Source organism: Dama dama, chromosome X (assembly GCF_033118175.1).
Source record: "Dama dama isolate Ldn47 chromosome X, ASM3311817v1, whole genome shotgun sequence".
NCBI lineage: Eukaryota > Metazoa > Chordata > Mammalia > Artiodactyla > Cervidae > Dama > Dama dama.
The window spans coordinates 27858291-27877837 of record NC_083714.1 but is presented as its reverse complement, the minus strand read 5'-3'; the positions used below and the strand labels follow the sequence as shown (position 1 = coordinate 27877837).

The 19547-nt window shown below is 39.3% G+C and overlaps 1 protein-coding gene across 1 annotated transcript in view; it reads left to right on the top strand.

Annotated features, from left to right (window-relative positions):
• TENM1 (teneurin transmembrane protein 1) overlaps positions 1 to 19547 on the top strand; it is an 887850-nt gene that overhangs the window by 632215 nt on the left and 236088 nt on the right. The window lies entirely within an intron of this gene.

The window sequence follows — 19547 nt, the reverse complement described above, 5'->3', positions numbered from 1 at the left end:
GTTAGTCCAAACATAAATGCTAAAAAGCTCAAGAACACTATATCAGGGGTCAAAATAGTGACAAAATTATTCATTTCTGCCTTTGTCATAATATCCATCTAAGCAAAATAGTGAAAAAGGAGGAGCTAATCTTAGTCAATAATCCTACATAGCAAATAAAATCTATAATGTTGGCCTCTAGGCTAGATACAGATAAAGTTTCTTGTGGATTTATCCCACAGCCTCCTCTTCAGTACCAGCAGGTTAGGTACATAAATACATTTTTTAAGTGTGAAGAAATTTCCTTTTGGGTTAATACATCCCCCTCTAAAAATATATCTCTCTCTAAAAGATTGGTTCATGGGGAAGCAACCCACATGGTCCCTGAAGACTTCTGGTAGAAAGCAGTAGTATCTACCACCATCCTAGAATTCCACTCTGAAAATATGATTAATTCTACAATAAGGAGCATAGAATGGATAAAAGTTTAAAGACGATTTTAAAAGGGCCATATATCTCAGCAAACTTGTGTGCACATTGAAAACAGGAGATATACAAGGGTAAAGGCAAATCATTTCCAGATTGTCAGGGAACTGAATCAGGATGGAAAGGAAGACAGTCCAGTATATACATCAGACATTCAATAGCAGCTCACCATACTTCTGCCAAGTTTTATAGTTGTTATTGTTTTTTTATGGGGAAAGAGCAAAACTCTCATGTATGGGAAGATACTTGTGTTAAATACAAGATCTCATTAATATGTTAAAACCAATCAAAACAGACAATATAACAGCAGGGTTTTGGAATGCCGACCTGGGGTGTACCAGAAAAATTCTGGTTCTCAAAGAACACTTTGGTGACTCAGAGAATTCTATTTTATATAGATAGATATGCCCAGTGTAATTATTATGTAGTATATTGTCTGCTAAAGTGTCTACCAACACTGGATCAGTTCACCCTAATCTGACAGACAAAAACTTCTGTCTGCAAAGTTGCCAGACCCTTACTTCTAGAAGTATATTAGACATAACTTTTCTGGCCTGGGTTATCTGTACCATGGTGGGGCTCATTAATGACTATAATGATGATTATAGTAATAATAATAATGACATTTTTTTTATTTTTTTTATTTTTTATTAGTTGGAGGCTAATTACTTCACAACATTTCAGTGGGTTTTGTCATACATTGATATGAATCAGCCATAGAGTTACACGCATTCCCCATCCCGATCCCCCCTCCCACCTCCCTCTCCACCCGATTCCTCTGGGTCTTCCCAGTGCACCAGGCCCGAGCACTTGTCTCATGCATCCCACCTGGGCTGGTGATCTGTTTCACCCTAGATAAGTAACGATATTATATTTATTAAACTCTCACTATATACATGTTTTACAAATATTATCCATTTAATCATCATGACAAGTCAGTATTTCTAAAGTATTTTCTATACAACTCTTTCATGCAAGATGTTACAGACAAACAAAAAACATTCTATGGTGAAAACCTAAAAGGAGAAATCTACGGGTTAGCTTCCACTTGAAAATTCACCAAGCATATTCTCATGTTATAGATTCTAAAAATTCCCTGCAATAAGGAAAGCTGTCTACCAGAGCTTCCCACAAAACTTTGATCAGTAAACGCTTAATGCTTCTTTATATCCTACAGAGATAGAAGTGTTCTTTAGAACCACTTTGGGAAACGGTGCTGTAGAACATTATCATCATTTTATAGAGAAAGAAATGAAAACCTAGAGAAATTCAGCAGTGTGCCTTAGATCACGTAGCCAGCTGAAGGCAGAACCTTTGAAGTTAGGTCTATTTATTGCCAAAGTCCATACTCATCATTAACTGTAATGACTCAGATAATTGTTATCCTGTATTACCTATTATGTTCAGTGTATGTGTGTGTATATATATATATGTGTGTGTGTGTGTGTATATATATATATCCTTTCATCCTTGTAACAGTCCTGCAGTGAGAATACTGTTATTCCCATTTTATAAATGAAGAAAAGGAGGCTTGATTAGAGCCAGTGGCTTACTAGGACTGTCAACAGGACTGTAGAGTCAGCAGGTTCTACTTATCTAGCCTTAAGCAAATTACCTAACCTCTTGAATCCTCAATGTCTGTGTCTGTAAAATGGGTATAATATCCCTGGCACATAATGGTTAGTCAGGAAAGTTTCTAAAACAAGTTTAATCAAGCCAGTATACTTTGAAATAACCACATACTGACGTTTAACATCATTGGAAGTATGGTTCATGAATTTATTCATTGCCTCTAAGGTAGATATGAACTTGATATCAATCAAATTTTTAGGCATCATTAGAGAAGGCAGTTGAGGGCCAAAGAGTAGCAGGCAATCAAATAAACCCCGGGCCCAGGGAGAGAAGATATAAATTCTGTAAAGGTCATACTTTCAGATTCAATCATAAAGGTTCAGCATAGTGTAGTACAAAGAACACAATTTAGTGTCAGACAGGCCGAGTGTGATGCCAGCCTCACCCCTAATTAGCCACATGACCTTAAGCAACTCATTTAACCTCTCTGAGCAACAACACTTCATCTCAAACATGGAATTAACACTACCTTGCAAGGTTGCCATGAAGATGAAATGTAGTATTGTCTGCAGAGATTCTAGCGCTGCACCTGGCCCTCATGACATGGTAGCTTTGGCCCCTGGGACCTTGGCTTCTACCTTCTAGAGCGGCATGCTTTAACCAACAAAAGGGAAATTATCCATGAATGGGCATCTGTTTGATCCCAGAAACATGTCTGGCGCCCTCTACATCTTTCAGGGTGATCTGAAGTGAAAATGGATGTTAATTACAATCTTTTAAATATCAATCTCAAAGTATTCTCAATCGCTGTGAAAGTGACATGTGTCACTGTGAATAAGGAATCCTGAGAGAATAAAGTAATCAAAAAAAAATTTTTTAAGCAACAGGGAAGGAAGATTTCCCAACTTTGGCAGCTGATTTACATCTATTACACTGATATAACCAGGTGCAAAATCCTGGGGCAAAATTTAAATGTCGCTATTTTTTTCCCCTGCAGATTTCAAGCAAGGTATAAGTTGTGTACATGTTTACTCAAATATCTTATAGATGTGGTATAGATACAGTTGGGGGGCATCTCCCCCATTCTATGCCGAGGCTGGAACACACTCTAATGACCACCTCAATAAAAGTGCGCATAGCATTTTATCTCTCAGCACATATTTAAACCAGAACATCACACGCACTCAAACATGCTCCAGCTACACAAACATGCATATACTTCAACACTCATGCACATATTCTTAAACACACTTGTATCCATGCACATACTCTTTAACACACTGCACAGTCACACATATACTGAAATACACCATAGTACACTCCTGCATGCACTCAAACACACATGCTGGCCCACTTATACACACCCATGCCCACTTGCACACATTCACACACTCTGTTCATATGCACACAATGTATTATCCATTTATAAAGAATACTGTCATTAGTTTGAATGAAAAGAAAATTATTTTATAATATCCTCAGCCTAATGCTTCTTTTATGTGCCCATTGAACACTTCAGAATTTGTTTACTTAGGCTGCATTCTACATGAGAAAGGGTGGAGAATTTTAAAGACTGCAAATTGTATTCTGTCCTTTTAAAAGTTAACTCTCTCTCATTCTATCGGCAAATACAGAGCATCTTTAAAACTGAAGTGCTTTGGGAAAAAAACGTAAAATTTTGTAATAGTCATAAATTGGTATGTGCGCTGTAGAGTAATTTAAAATCATTAGGATGATGCATTTTTTTAAGTAAGTGCCTCGCAAGAAAATGAGTGAAGCAATATCACAGTGTATTAATGGAGCTCGAGACGTCTTAAATTGATTTTGAAATTAAACATCAAAAACTGCAACTTGAAAAAAATAATTAGGTAAACCATTATATTGCAATCAAAAATTTTTTAAAAACCTCTTGAAATTTAGGAAACTGCAAATTAAGGGTGTCAATCATCCTGATTTGGCAAGGGCACAGATTGTCAATGAAAAGAAAACATGTGCCTACTTAAAATATTCTTGAAAACTGAACTGTGCCCAGGGTTTGCTGCTTTGTTTCCGTTTCTGGTGGGACATCCTTTTGCTTATATTAGGTATCAGTGTAAGAGCTTCCTTCTGACTTCTTGACCCTATGATCCTTTTGCAAAGGTAGCTGGTGACACTAGCCTGGAGAAAATGGTCAGGTTACTCATCTCCTCTTTCCCACCCCTAATATTAGATTGAACTGTATGAAATTGCTGATATTTGACCTATAAATGTGACATTTTCATATGATTCAACCTAATATTTTCAATAGAACTAGATTTGGAAGAAAAGAGAGTGCTAATTATCTAGGAAGCAGACTTCTGATCTCAGCAGTATACTGAAAATAAAAGTGATCGAAAAATCATTTCTGAGACATGTAGTTAGTTACTTAATTGCTATTAGCTTATGCCTTTAAAAGTGGAAATAAAACCAACCTGCCACACATAACTCAAAAGGTAACCAGCTAAAATTAAATAACAGGTATGTTTTTAAATAGTCTGAGTTACAATACACATAAACTTAAGGCATCCTCACCTGTCTGGATATTTCACTTTTTCAGGCCATTCTCAGCTGTAAGCTAGCTTGCCCAAAGGGTTTCTCCATTTTTACTCTCGGGGCCAAATGCTTAATAATTTGAAACATTTCCATGCTGAAAACATGTATCTTCAGCTATCCCTGCCTAAGGGGCTTCCCAGGTGGCACTAGTGATAAAGAACCCGCCTGCTAATGCAGGAGATGTAAGAGACACAGGTTCGATCCCTGGTTTGGGCAGATCTCCTGGAGAAGAGCATGGTAACCCACTCTAGTATTCTTGTCTGGAGAATCCCATGGACAGAGGAGCCTGGTGGGCTACAGTCCACGGGGTCACAAAGAGTCGGACACAACTGGAGCAAATTAGCACACCAAAACAGCACACCCCTGCCTAAGAAGGATTTAAGAAATATTCAACTTTATCTGGATTTCCCTATTATATGGATTAAACCCAGTCTCTGTCAACACAGTTGCCTGTTGTTTTGTTCTATTCTAGTCTTCTTTTCCTATCTTCTTGGGTCTCTAGCAACTCCTGTCAAGTGGAGTGATGAGATACAATCTTCACCCTCCTTCTAGGTAATTCCTCCTGTTATTTATTCTTCAGGGACACACTGGTGATATTTTGTGCTTCGCTTGTGACCTTGATCGTTTATAGTAATTATCTCTGTAAGAGAAGAAGAATGATCTCAGCCTTGGCGAGAACTTACTCAGGCTCTGTGTAAGGCCGCAGGCTTATATTATGCACCTACTGTGTGCTGAATCCTATGTGCTGTAGGAAGGGGGCATACAAACAGAATGGTAATCCAAACAGTATACCTGTTATTCAAAATAGAAATCAGCCACAACTGAAATGTGCCACAGCATCAGAATGGTTAGATAAACTAGGGTGCATTTTGGAATATCACCTTGCAATGACAGTGCCTAGTAAGAGTTTTTAACTTATACTAGAATGTTCTGAAGATACAGGAAGTCCAAAAGTAAACTAAAAATTGTATCCCATATGTCAATAAAGTACATTATGTACAGAATAGAAGGAAAGATGCCAAAATATTGACAGCATTTTTCGCTAGATTGTGGCTCTCTTTTTCTTCTTTACTCTTTTCTGTATTAGGGACTCACAGGATTTAGGAATGTAGAGAGCAACATAATTTAGAACCCTAGACAAAAAGATCCTTGAGGACACAGTAAGGCCCTTATTCATTCAGAGAAAAGAGAGTTCATAAGAAACAGTATAATCTTCAAGTACTTGAAAAGCTTTCAGATAGAGTATAGTGACCAGGTGTTCCCAACCCCATAAAAATAGAGTAAAAAGATATAAGTAAAATACAGCAAAAGAAATCAAGTTTGGCCATATGGGACAATGTCCTGGGGGGAGGAGATCATTTAAAAATCAGAATTGCTTATGATGGCAAATCATGGCATTTCCTTTTTAGGGGATTTGAACAGCAATTTGTTCACCTGCCTATGAAGATTCAGGAACAATCTGGGCAACCTCCTGAAGTCAGAAGGCTTAACTGATTATACTCTTGAAATTACTTAAAGTCCTTTGATTACACCTCAGAGCGCATGGTGTAACTCTGGCCTCTGAACATTATACCCTTTACTATAAACCATTCTGAAATCTGTTCAAATCCATCATGGTTGTCTTTAGGAAAGCAACTGGAGAAGATGCTCAGTTCATTAGTAATCTGGGAAATACAAATCAAAAAGAGACTTCTTTTTTCATTCCTCACATTGACATATTGTTCAAGAGTAAAATGGTACAGTCTTTTGTCAGTATCTATCAAAATTTAAAATATACATAGCCATCATCCTAGTAATTCCATTTTTAAGAAATATCCTAATGAAATGCTGGCACGTATGCACAAAGAGGCATTGTTTATAATAGAAGAAAGTGTAGAAACTATCTAAATGTCCATTTGTAGAGACTAAACTATACAGCATCCAGACTAGGGTATTTTGAGTCACTTCAGCCATGTCCAACTCCTTGCAACCCCATGGATTATAGCCCACCAGGCTCCTCTGTCCATGGGATTTTCCTGGTGAGAATACTGCAGTGGGTTGCCATTTCCTCCTCAAGGGGATCTTCCTGACCCAGGGATCGAACCCACATCTCTTAAGTCTCCTGCGATGGCAGGCAGGTTCTTTACCACTATCGCCACCTGGGAATGCTATAGACCAAAAGAATGAGTTAGTTCTAAATGGACAATAGTATGTCTTAGAAATATTTCCCAGTCCTAGAAAAATATTCATTGATTTGAGAGATAGGATATGTCAGAGGTATTAGAATTACAACATTATACCATTTAGGATGAAATAGTACTTCGTCATATATCTCTGTGCACAAATCTTAGTTTCATACATAGAAAGATGTCCAGAGAGAATTTTTATCAAAGAGTCATTGGTGGTTACCCTCTTGAGAAGTAACTATGACTGGTGGCTCAAGATGTATTATTGTTTTATCTATAGTCAAAAGTCTTACAGTGAAAATGTATTTTTAATTACTTGTAATATCATGTAATAAAAGATAAACAAAGAAAAATTAGGAAACAGGTATACAATATAGAAATGGAGGCAAATGTCCAAAATAGATGGTTGTGGCATTTGACAAGGTAAAAGACTAGGAAAACTAGTGAAGTCGCTCAGTCGTGTCCAACTCTTTGCAACCCCATGGTCTGTAGCCCACCAGGCTCCTCCATCCATGGGATTCTCCAGGCAAGAGTACTGGAATGGATTGCCATTTCTTTCTCCAGGGTATCTTCCTGACCCAGGGATCAAACCCTGGCATTCCGCATTGCAGACAGACACTTTACCATCTGATCCACCAGGGAAGAACTCCAGTATTCGTGGGCTTCCCTTGTGACTCAGCTGGTAAAGAATCTGCCTGCAATGCAGGAGACCTGGGTTCAATCCCTGGGTTGGGAAGATCCCCTGGAGAAGGGAAAGGCTACCCACTCCAGTATTTTGGCCTGGAGAATTCCATGGATTGTATAGTCCATGGGGTTGCAAAGCAAAGAATCAGACACAACTGAGGAAAACTAAGCTAAAGCTAAAAAGGATGGTGGCAGCAGGGTTTTCAGGGAGGGATGAAATATAATGGAAAGAATCATGCTTACAAAAGCAAAAATAAAAATTCTTAAGATTAAATAATACAAAAGGTGCAGCACTGTGAATAAAGGTATAAAACTACTGAGTAATGCCCTACCAGGGGTCAAAATGTGTTATAAAACATAAGTAAACAAAAGAAGTTGGTACTGATGCTGAAGAGATACATCATGGGATGGGACGGGGTAGAAAGTCTAGAAAGCAACCGAGTATACAGAAGAGTTTGGAATATGATACCTCAGCAAGGAGAGGATGAGTAAACCAACATATTCTAAAAAGTTTCATCCCAACCCAAGCAGAATGAAAATCTCACCACATCTCTCTGAATAAGTAGGAAAGTGATAGGTGGCATAAGATTCCCCAGAGCAGGAGAACAAACGAGTTTTTAGATACTACAGTATAAAGGAGTTTGAATGCTCCTGCTTTAAATAAATGATATTTCATGGCTCTTGGGTTCTATATTTTTTAAACTTTTTACTTTGTAATGGAATATAGCTGATTAACAATGCTATGGTAGTTTCAGTCGAACAGCAAAGGGACTCAGCCATACATACACATGTATCCATTCTCCCCCAAATTCCCCTCCCATCCCATCCAGGCTGCCACATAACACTGAGCAGAGTTCCCTGTGCTAGACAGTAGCTCCGTGGTGGTGATCCATTTTAAATATAGCAGCGTATACCTGTCCATCCCAAACTCCCTAACTATTCCTTAATCTCTTCCTCCCCCACCCACCCCGGCTTTAGTTTCTGTATGTTTACTTAAGGATTTTACTTTTCTGTGATGACACAGGAAACGATAGGGGAAGTTCTTAAGGATGTTTGTGAATGGAAGCCAGATATTATTTTCCCTTAATATATAACACTTACTTTCATTTTATCAACAGCCTCTTGCCTCTTCTGGTGAATTTATAAATAAGGTCTCATTGTCCAGGAATCTCAGTATTTCTCAGAGACTCTAAATGATCTCAGGGGGAAACTAACTGGTGAACTAGTTTCCTTTCTGGGAAAAAAAATATATCATTATCATAACAGGAAGAAAAGCTTAATTCAAGTCCCCAAGGAATTTAAAGTAAAAATCATAGCGCAGCAAGATGGAAACCCCTAGGTTTTTGGAACCAATCCAAGTTGAACCAGAAGGCCTAATGCAGTCATTCATTGATTTGAGAGATAGGATATGTCAAAGATGTTAGAGTTACAATGAAGCAACCTACAACACAGAAGCTAGCCTGCCAACCTTTACTTGATCATTTGCTGCTTGATATTACTGGCAGGAGGGTCAGAAATATTGCCTCTCCCCTGCCCCCTTTCCTCTTTACGTTATATCTAGTCAATTCTCAATTCCCCTCTGCTTCAGCTCCAGTTACCTCAAAAATAAACCTTCTCCGGAAAGCCAACCTTTATTACACATTTATCATTTTCCTCATACTTGGCACTGTTCAATGTAGTCAGCTGTGAAAATTAGGGAGGAATGATTAGAAATCCCTTAGTATCCTTTTGTCTCAAGTCACCTTTGTCATTCCTATTTAGTGACACCTGTTCAGTGACACCTCTTAGGACATACGGCAAGATACTAAGCACCTTCATTTATGCATAAAAGAAGGAAACCTAATTAACAGCATACATAGTAATGACGCTCAAAACTTTGGCATGATCCAAAAGAAGTCTAAAAAAATTTTTTTTCCAAAAGAAGTCTAAAAATTATACAAACATCCTAATGACTGATCTTCATATACTGAGGAGTCTCAGGATTCTTGTAAAGACCACTTTCCCTGTTAGATGCTTTTCTTTTTCTTAGCACCATGGCCAAAAGTGGGGAAGACACTCAATAAGATAGTCTCCCTTCTTCAGACAGAAATATCTTAGGAAGATAGGTTTTTGTTTGTTTTCTCTGAATTCCTATGTAAGTTCTTCCACTGGTTCATCTATAGATATTTAGCAAGTATTTCCTCTGTGCCAGGCACTGATGAAAAAAATCATGATGAAAAAAATCCAAACTCATTCCCTCCCTTCATAGAACTCACACTCGAGGTGGTCTGGTACCATTTGGTACCACCTCCAGGTGATCATGCATTCTATTTCTACCATAGCACCGTCACCAAGAATAAGGACTCATTCGCTTGTTGAATATGTGTCTTAAAGATCACTTGAATGTACCTCAGAAGTAACTGTGGTGCTTGCTTATTCAACTTACAGATATTTGTATCAGCCCCACCCCCCCCCCCGCTACCACCCCCCCTCCAACACACACACACACAGATTCTATTACAGGAAGCCTGAAATGGGGATCAGGTATCAGCATGTTTAACAAGCTTCCCAGATGATCGCCATGTGAATGACAGAAGGACAACACATTGAGAACACTGCCTCCATTTTTGCTCACAGCTGATTAGTATTTCGAACTTCCCCGGTAGTCAGTGGTAAAGAGCCGCCTGCCAACGCAGGAGTCACAGGTTCAATCCCTGGGTTGGGAAGATCCCCTGGAGGAGGAAATGGCAATCCACTCCAGTATTCTTGCTGGGAAATCCCATGGACAGAGGAGCCTGGTGGGCTACAGTCCTTGGGGTCACAAAGAATCGGACATGACTTAGCTACTAAACAGCAAGGATAATTGGTATTTCATATATTTTAATTTAAGAAAGTTAACTTTTATTCAGTCTTTTCTGGACCCAAAAAGCAGATGCTCAGCATTTTCTTCATGTAAGTCTAAACACAAACCAGAGTTGACCATTCTGTGGCTAATTTGGACCCTTCAGCCATATTAATAGCCAGTTGCTGTGCAATTGAGCAGAACAGATATGTGGTCAATTCAGCCAGTAAGATGCCCAGCAAAATAACTGAGCTGATGGTGCTATGCTGACACTGAGACATGTCCAAAATCTGGTAAGTCACAACAAGGACAATTTTTTATTCTTTCCTAATCATGATGAAAAAGCTTAAAGAAGAACACACTAGTCAGGGGTCTCCAACCCCTGGGCTGTCTGTAGTTATAGCCGCTCCCCATTGCTCGCATGATCTCCTGAGTTGCACCGCCTGTCAGATCAGCAGTGCATAATAAATGTAATGTGCTTGAATAATCCTTGAATCATTCCAAAACCATTCCCTCCCCTGCTGCCCTATCCGTGGAAAAACTGTCTTCCATGAAACTGGCCCCTGGTGCCAACAATGTTGGAGACCCCTGCTCTAAGTAATTTCCGTCGAAATGGTTTAATTTTTTGATCCACCAATGGCTGATTCAGATCTGAGTGTTGGCAACTAACAATGACAAGGAATATTTATGTCCTCGTCCCTAAAGGACCATAATGATATCAACTTATTTGAAGATTGAATGACATACTATGTAAAAATGCTGGTGACATCACTCCAGTAGGTGCTCAATAAATCTTTTCTCTACAGAATTATCTAGAATTCATAGAAGTTAATCCGTATTAAAAATCATTAAGTAGCTGTGATAGTAGTGTATATGACACTACCAAAAACCAAAACAAAAAGAGAAACTAAGAGAAAACACTTAGGTTTTATGAACTATCATTTTTTACACCTTATTTCCTGGAAGTTGTTTGTTTTTGTAAGAGGTTTTGGCTTTTTAAAAAAGTGCTCCCTTACCTTTGTGTGGCATTGCACTTTTCAAAGCTCTTTCCCAATCATTATTACATTTGATATGCCAACACTATAAGGAAATATTACTACCATTAGACAGATGAGGAAACCAAGGCCCTGAGAATATAGATATATGATTCAATCAAATTCACCCAGTTCATGAAGTAAGTGCCTCAAGTAGATACTAAGTTTCTTGAGCAAGTCCAGTTCACCCTGTACACAGGTTGTTTAATAACTGAGGTCATGCTTGAGTATCAATAAATGTGTTTGAATTTCAGCAGCCTTTCAGTTCAAGCCTTGAAGCCAAGACACTTTCATGCTGAAACACCTCTAATCTTCACGTGAAATGCTACTTCAACCAACATTTATTCAACTGTTTTGATTGTTCTGTTATACCCAGTGCCACACAGTTTTAAAAAAATAAATATAAATCTTTGTATTATCTTCAGTACACATTGCTTTCTTCCTTTTGTGGAAGAAACAGGAATTGAGAATGCTATAGAGAAGAAATCTTCTAGTCATAAAATCACATAGTTTAAAGTTACTGGCCTTATATTAAATCTCAGAACTGTTCCTAGCAAAGAGACCCTATTTTGCTCTTGGAAATACCTTTATCATAACTTCACAGATAGGGGCACTTGCCCCAATGCAACAAGCAAACCAGAACACCCACAAAAGAAATTACTCACTCTGTGCCCAGATTTTATAGATTTAAATCAAAACCCATTTGGCTTTGACCATCTTATAACTCAATTCTTGTTTTTTCTTTCTCTTCAAACCTCGTTCATTTAAATCCCTTCTATATTTACACCTTCAACCAAATTCCCTCCAGTTTGAGGCACGTTCAGTTCCTCCTAGTTTCTGCCTTCTAGTTACTGTTCAGTACATCTAAACTGCTATCTGGGTAACCTCCCTTCTGGCTTGAATAAACCCTGGCTCCCTCCCTCCTGTATGTCATCCCATGGTCAGCCACCTCATTTCAGAGTAGTCTTTTATATGCATGACCTAGAAGAAGAAGAATTGGAGATTATTTTCATGGACCAGCAAGCATAGCATGAGCTTCTTGAGAGGCAGATTTATTAACTTTTTAGGTGCCAGATCTATACTGGGGCTAATTTTCTAGGTTGCCTTGAGATTCCACACACTGGGCTGTCAAAAGAGACTCTTATGTGAGAGCTGTATTCTTTGCAAATCTGCTGCTGCTGCTGCTAAGTCGCTTCAGTCATGTCTGATTCTGTGCGACCCCATAGACGGCAGCCCACCAGGCTCCCCCGTCCCTGGGATTCTCCAGGCAAGAACACTGGAGTGGGTTGCCATTTCCTTCTCCCATGCATAAAAGTGAAAAGTGAAAGTGAAGTCACTCAGTCGTGTCTGACTCTTAGCAACCCCATGGACTGCACCCTACCAGGTTCCTCTGTCCATGGGATTTTCCAGGCAAGAGTACTGGAGTGGGTTGCCATTACCTTCTCCAATCTTTCCAAGTATAATAGGTGCAAACAAAGCCACCACTAAAATTTGTTCCAACATTTGTGGAGTCTTGAGCAAGGATTCAAATGGAGACCTGCCTGTTTCCAGACCCCCTTCTCCTCCCAGTGCTGACTGTCCACGAAGGGTTTCATATGGATGTTCCTAGATACACCAGCCAAGCCCTATCCATATACCATGCCCTCTCACCCCTAGAGAACAACTGTCCTTTGGCCATTGCTCAAGCCTAGTGATGCATATGTTAGCAACATATTTTCTATGAGGCAGAGTCCTACATAGCCTGGAAGTAGGCTCAAGCCCTATAGACAGGGAATTACAGGCTCCCTGGACGCTGGTCTAGTGGGGGTTGGAGATGCAAACTCCTGGTAGGCCTATACCACTGGCCCAGTGGACATCTTGCCCCAAGGAAAGAGTGCAACTGTAGGAAGGCCAGGTGGGGCCATTCAAAATGGGCTCAAAGGAGACTTTCGTTGCCCAGATGTAAAGGTGATAGTAGTGTCTTGGAGTTTTTAGTATTGTTAAGGCCTAACCATCTAGTGCTATAGAAAATAGATTGGAGATTAGAGTCTTGTGATTCAGGTGAGATGTTATCAGACAGTGAAATGAAATAGAGGATGAGATGGGCAGATTTAAAGGTTACAAAAATAATATGAAGAATGAAATACTTTATGACCACCTGACCTATATTATTCTGTGCCTGGGTTCTATCTGAATTTTCAAAGACACTTAGTTTTTTTAATGGTTTGTTAAAACTAGGATACTACTGTGTTCTCCCTTTGTTTTAATTTTCATAATGAGTTTAGTGTGCATGTACATTAAAATCACATACACTGGGATCAGGAGGTGGCCCTTTCCTTGATTTTTTCAACTTCATTCCTTGCCCTGGTCATTTCTATTTTTTCCTCATAATGCCTCAGGCCTGGGAAAGTTGCAGGTGGTATACATGACTTGAGACATTATGATAATGGATCAGAAAGTGCTTGGTAACGGATAAAGTTCTATACAAATGTCAGTTGTTGATCATCTTAGCAGGCAGCATCTTTCCGTAGCAGACTTGCTCCAAATAGTACATCTCACTCAACACCAAACGGGAATTTTGAGCTAGAGCCTTGACTCAGCTTTACAGAAAGTAGAAAGGAAAGAAAGGTAACATCTAGTCAATAGAATAGAATGTAGATTTTCTTTTCTTTCCTGCTCTAGGAAAAAAAAGTGGATTGAGGAACTAGTAAATTGATTTGTTAATCTCTTGTATGATCAACTGCATATGTATTATATGTGAAAAGTCTTTGCGTTCATATGTGAATGCAAAATTGATGTGAGAACTGCTTTAGATAAATAGATAGATAGACAGACAGATGGGAGTTAGAGAGAAGCAGAAAGGGAGAAATTCAAATTAATAAGTCCTCCTCTTCCCTATACCTCCCCAACTTGGAAAATATAGACCTTGAACAAAAATATCTTTATTCTGTATATAGTTATGTAATCAGTTGCCATTTCTAATGCATAACACAATAAGAAATCTCTTCTCCCTTGGGGATTTGCTATTGGCATCCTTTTTATCACCACAGTTAGGATGGATGGATGACACTGCTGGAAGGAGAATTCTGCCTTTAAATCCTAGGAAAAACATTGTCACATATGTTTGCAGTATATAATATTGTTTCAACCTACTAGACTTCAACCTTTTTATTCTATGTGATCTATCTGAAGGCTATGACAGGCTCCTCCTCTCAGTAAAGATAACTTTTTGCAGTATAGATTCTTAATTAGGAATAGTTATCAGAATGGATGTGGTAGAGTGGGTACAGTTTGGAAAAGCTCTCCTCCAGGTGGTTTTGATATACCTCCCAACACACACATATACACACACACACATGTCTTGACATCACTGTTCTAACCATTTTTATTCTATGCCTAAACAAGTGCTCCTGAAATATACATACTCTGAATTTTTTTCTGTCTTGATTGAAACTGTTCCTCGTAAAAGCAGGTGACACTGAATGACCTTTCTCGTATTTAAAACGATCACTTTTCTTCCAGCCATAATCCAATAAAAGAATTTGTGTTTTCTGAACAAATCATATTTTAAAATTCAGCAAGGATAAAAACTTACAGGCATATTTTATTAAAACATTTACTCTTGCATACAAGGCAAGTTGCTTAGTGGTAAGATGTAGCTGTGCAGTTCAGATGAATCTACAAATGTGCACCCGCTTTAGAAATTAGTTTCTAAACCATGCTGTGTACTTGAGACTCAGCAGTCATTATGGGCAATATTATGTGCACCTAATACATTGTGACATGAAAAGCCACCATACTCTTGAGGATTTTCTGCATCACCATGGGAGAACCAAAGTCTAGTGACTAAAACAAGAGACAAAGAATGGATCATTCTGTGATTTACTCCCATTGTAGCTTCTATTTTATCTCATGACCCTGAAAGAGATTATTGCTCCTCCTGTCTGTAATCTGGGCTTCCCTGCTGCCTCAGACAGTAAAGAATCTGTCTGCAATGCAAGAGACCCGAGTTCGGTCCCTGGGTCAGGAAAATCCCCTGGAGAAGAGAATGGCTAGCCACACCAGGCTTCTTGCCTGGTGAATTCCATGGAGAGAGGAGCCTGACCGGCTACAGTCCATGGGGTTGCAAAGAGTCAGTCATGAATGAGCAACTAACACTATCTGTAATATGAAGATACTTATTCCATATGTTTGCTTTGTATGTGTATTGGAGCAGCGGTTTTGAATTATGTTCACTAAATCCTGAGGTTCCTTAAAGGTATCTTAATGTCTTCCAAAGAAGCAAGGGGATGTTAAATAGGCTTGGGTGTCTTCACCATTTTGTATCTGTTTTATATAAACAGGGGGTCTAAGTCAGATTTCATTTGAACAAAAGTTGTTGTGGTAGATATATTAGTATTCACCAGGATTCCAGTTTTCTCCTGTGAGGCAGAGGACCCCTTTGTAATTAGGTGTGGCCACATGACTTGCTTTGGCCTATGACATGTGAGCATATGTTAGGTGTAACATTTCTAAGGGGAAGCATTTAAGAACCACTGCATAATTCTCTAAGTTCTTTTATCCTGTCTTAGAAGACCCTGAAAGAAAAACCTCATATCATGATGGCAATGTTCTATTTGGTGAACAGAGTTCACCTCCTGAATTACACTGGACATGTTACTTGAATGAGAAATAAGCTTCTGTTGTTTCAAGCCACTGAGCGCTGAGGGCTCGTTTGTTACCCGATCTAACCTGTACTGACTAGTACAAGTGTCTCTTCAGAGCTCCTGTTATAATGGAAAGAGCTGGTGTCAGGAGAACTAGGTCTAGTTTCAGCTCTGCTCCTGACCAATGCTGTGACTTCAGTCAGGTCACTCATTTCTTTGAGCTTCAATTTCCTCTTATTTAAAAAAGCAGAAATAAGTAAGCCGCCTGCTTCATAGAATATTTAGGAGATAAAATGTTTATATTAGATATAAAAGAATAATTATTTGCTTATTTTATAAACTCTAAGCCAATATACTTGTTTGTAAATGGAAATGTCTCAAAAGGGAAGGACAAAAGACCAAATTCCTAAATGTTTTCTCCCAAGTCCCAAGGGCCTAGCTGGAGTTCCACCATACTTCCCCTGGTGGAACTATCTTATGTAGAGGAGGCATCAGCCTTCCCTGGTAGCGCAGTGGTAAAGAATCTGCCTACCAATGCAGGAGATGTGGGTTTGTTCCCTGGGTCGGGAAGATCCCTTGGAGGAGGAATGACAATTGACTGCAGTACTCTTCCCTGGGAAATCCCATGGACAGAGGAACCTGAGGTGCTACATTCCAAAGGATTGCAAAAGAGTCGGACATGACTTAGTAACTAAAAAGCAACAACAAAAGGAGGCTTCATCCCTTTTCCAAGTCCCTAGTATACCTAAATCTGGCTCACTTATTTTACTAAGGATCCACCAAGAAATAATACTCCCTATTGAGATTTGACTACACACACTTACTAGGAAGAAAGGTAAGACATGTCATGATCAAAGAATTTAGAAGGCAGCAAACTTTACAAAGAAAGAAGAGAAGTGAAAAGCAAGGGAGGAAGGGAAAGGTATATCCAACTAAATGCAGAGTTCCAAAGAAGAGCAAGGAAAGACAAGAAGGCCTTCTTCAATGAACAGCACATAAAACTTGAAGAAAACAACAGAAGGGGAAAGACTAGAGAGCTTTTCAGGAAAATTGGAGATATTAAGGGAACATTTCACTCAAAGATAAGCACAATAAAGGACAGAAATTGTAGAGACCTAGGGGATGCTGAAGAGCTCAAGAAAGGATGGAAGAAATACATGAAAGAACTGAATAAAAAAGATCTGAATGAACCGGATTACTCTGATGGTGTGGTCAGCCACTCAGAGCCAAACATTCTGAAGTGTGAAGTCAAGTGGGCCTTAGGAAGAACTGCTGTTAATAAAGCTAGTGGATACAATGGGATTCCAGTAGAACTATTCAAAACCCTAAAGGATGATGCCTTCAAGGTGTTGCATTCAATATGTCAGCAAATCTGGAAGACCCAGCAGTGGCCACAGGACTGGAAAAGGTCAATCCTCATCCCAATTCTCAAGAAGGCTAGTACTAAAGAATGTGCTAACAATCAGACAGTTGCACTCATCTCCCATGCTATTAAGGTCATGCTTAAAATCTTGCATGCTAGGCTTCAGCCTTATGCAAACTGAGAACTTCCAAATGTCCAAGCTGGGTTTAGAAAAGGAAGAGGAACTGGAGATCAAATTGCCAACATTCGCTGGATCATAGAAAAAGCTAGGGAATTCCAGAAAAGTATCTACCTCTGTTTCATCAACTATGCTAAAGCCTCTGTCTTTATGGATCATAATAAACTGTGGAAAGCTCTTACAGAGATGGGAATACTGGACCATCTTACCTATCTCCTGAGAAATCTGTATGCGGGTCAAGAAGCAACAGTTAGAAGCCTGTATGGAACAAGTGATTGGTTCAAGATTGAGAAAGGAGTACAACAGAGCTGTCTGTGGTCACCCTGTTTGTTTAACCTATATGCTGAACACATCATGAGAAATGCCAGGCTGGATGAGTTACAAGCTGGAATCAAGATACATGGGAGAAACATCAACAACCTCAGATATGCAGATGATACAACTCTAATGGCAGCAAGTGAAGAGGTACTAAAGAACCTCTTGATGAGAGTGAAGGAGGAGAGTGAAAGAGCTGGTTTAAAACTAAATATTAATAAAACCAAGATCATGGCATCTGGCCCCATTACTTCATGGCAAATAGAAGGGAAAAAGGTGGAAGTATTGACAGATGCCTCTTCTTGGGCTCTAAAATCACTGTGGATGGTAACTGCAGCCATGAAATCAGAAGACGCTTACTTCTCAGCAGGAAAGCTATGACAAACCTAGACTGTTAAAAAGCAGAGACATTACTCTGTCGACAAAAGTTTGTATTGTCAACACTATGGTTTCCCCAGTGGTCACATACAGTTGTGAGAGCTGAACCATAAAGAAGGCAGAGTGCCAAAAAATTGATGCCTTTAAAATGTGGTGCTGAGAAGACTCCTGAAAGTCCCTTGGGCAGCAAGATCAAGCCAGTCAATCTTAAGGGAAATCAACCCTGAATATTCACCAGAAGGACTGATACTGAAGCTGAAGCTCAAGTATTTTAGTCATCTGATGCGAACAGACAATGCATTGGAAAAGTCCCTGATATTGGGAAAGATTAAGGGCAGAGAAGAAGACGGTGTCAGAGGATGAAATGGCTGGATGGCATCACCTATGCAGTGGACATGAACTTGGGGGAGCTTTGGGAGATGGTGAGGGACAGAGAAGCCTGGCATGCTGCAGTCCATGGGGTCGCAAAGAGTTGGACATGACTGGGTGACTGAACAACAAAACTTTACAAAGCTTATAAAAGACCAAAAGACAAAGGTAGAATTCATAGCTTTTCTGTATTATGACAAAATTACTACAAAATGGATTCTAAGGACACTGAAATTTGGCTGTTTCAGATTCACGTTTCTCTTATAGTGACTTCATATGTTCAAAGGTAAAGAGCAAATACCTACTTCCTGAACTGTGTAAATTTGTATGCCGTGGAAGATATACATAGGGGGAAGACAATCTCTCCCCCTATTCATTTCTGAATTATTAACTCCTATTTTTGCCCACTAAAAGTGTTAGTCACTCAGTCATGCCCAACTCTTTGGGACCCCATGGACTACAGCCCACCAGGCTCCTCTGTCCATGAGATTTTCCAGGCAAGGATACTGGAGTGGGTCACCATTTCTTTCTCCAGGGGATCTTCCCAACCCAAGGATCGAACCTGGGTCTCCTGCACTGCCCACAGATTCTTTACCAACTGAGCTACAAGGGAATAGGCAGCATCAGGTGATATTTTGAGCATATATATTGTCAGCTTTCTGAAGGGGTCTAAAGCAATACAATGAAACCACTGTAGGATTTTCAAAAAAATTACTCTGGGCCTCTTTTTCTCAATTACCAAAACAAAAAGAGCTATCCATCTCTTCTCTAATGGGGAGATTATATGTCTGTGTTAACTTGGGATAGAGAATTGAAAGCATTGTGAGCTATTGTAAGCAAGTTCCCACTCACAAATTGATTATAGGAAATATCGATTATTATCTTCGGATCACCCAGAGTAATCACAGCCTAGTACTTACCAGCATTATCTTTATTGCCTAGACTGCCCTTGGGTGATTCTAGGATAAAATTTATACCTGAATTTTTAATATCCACCTCCTATGGTG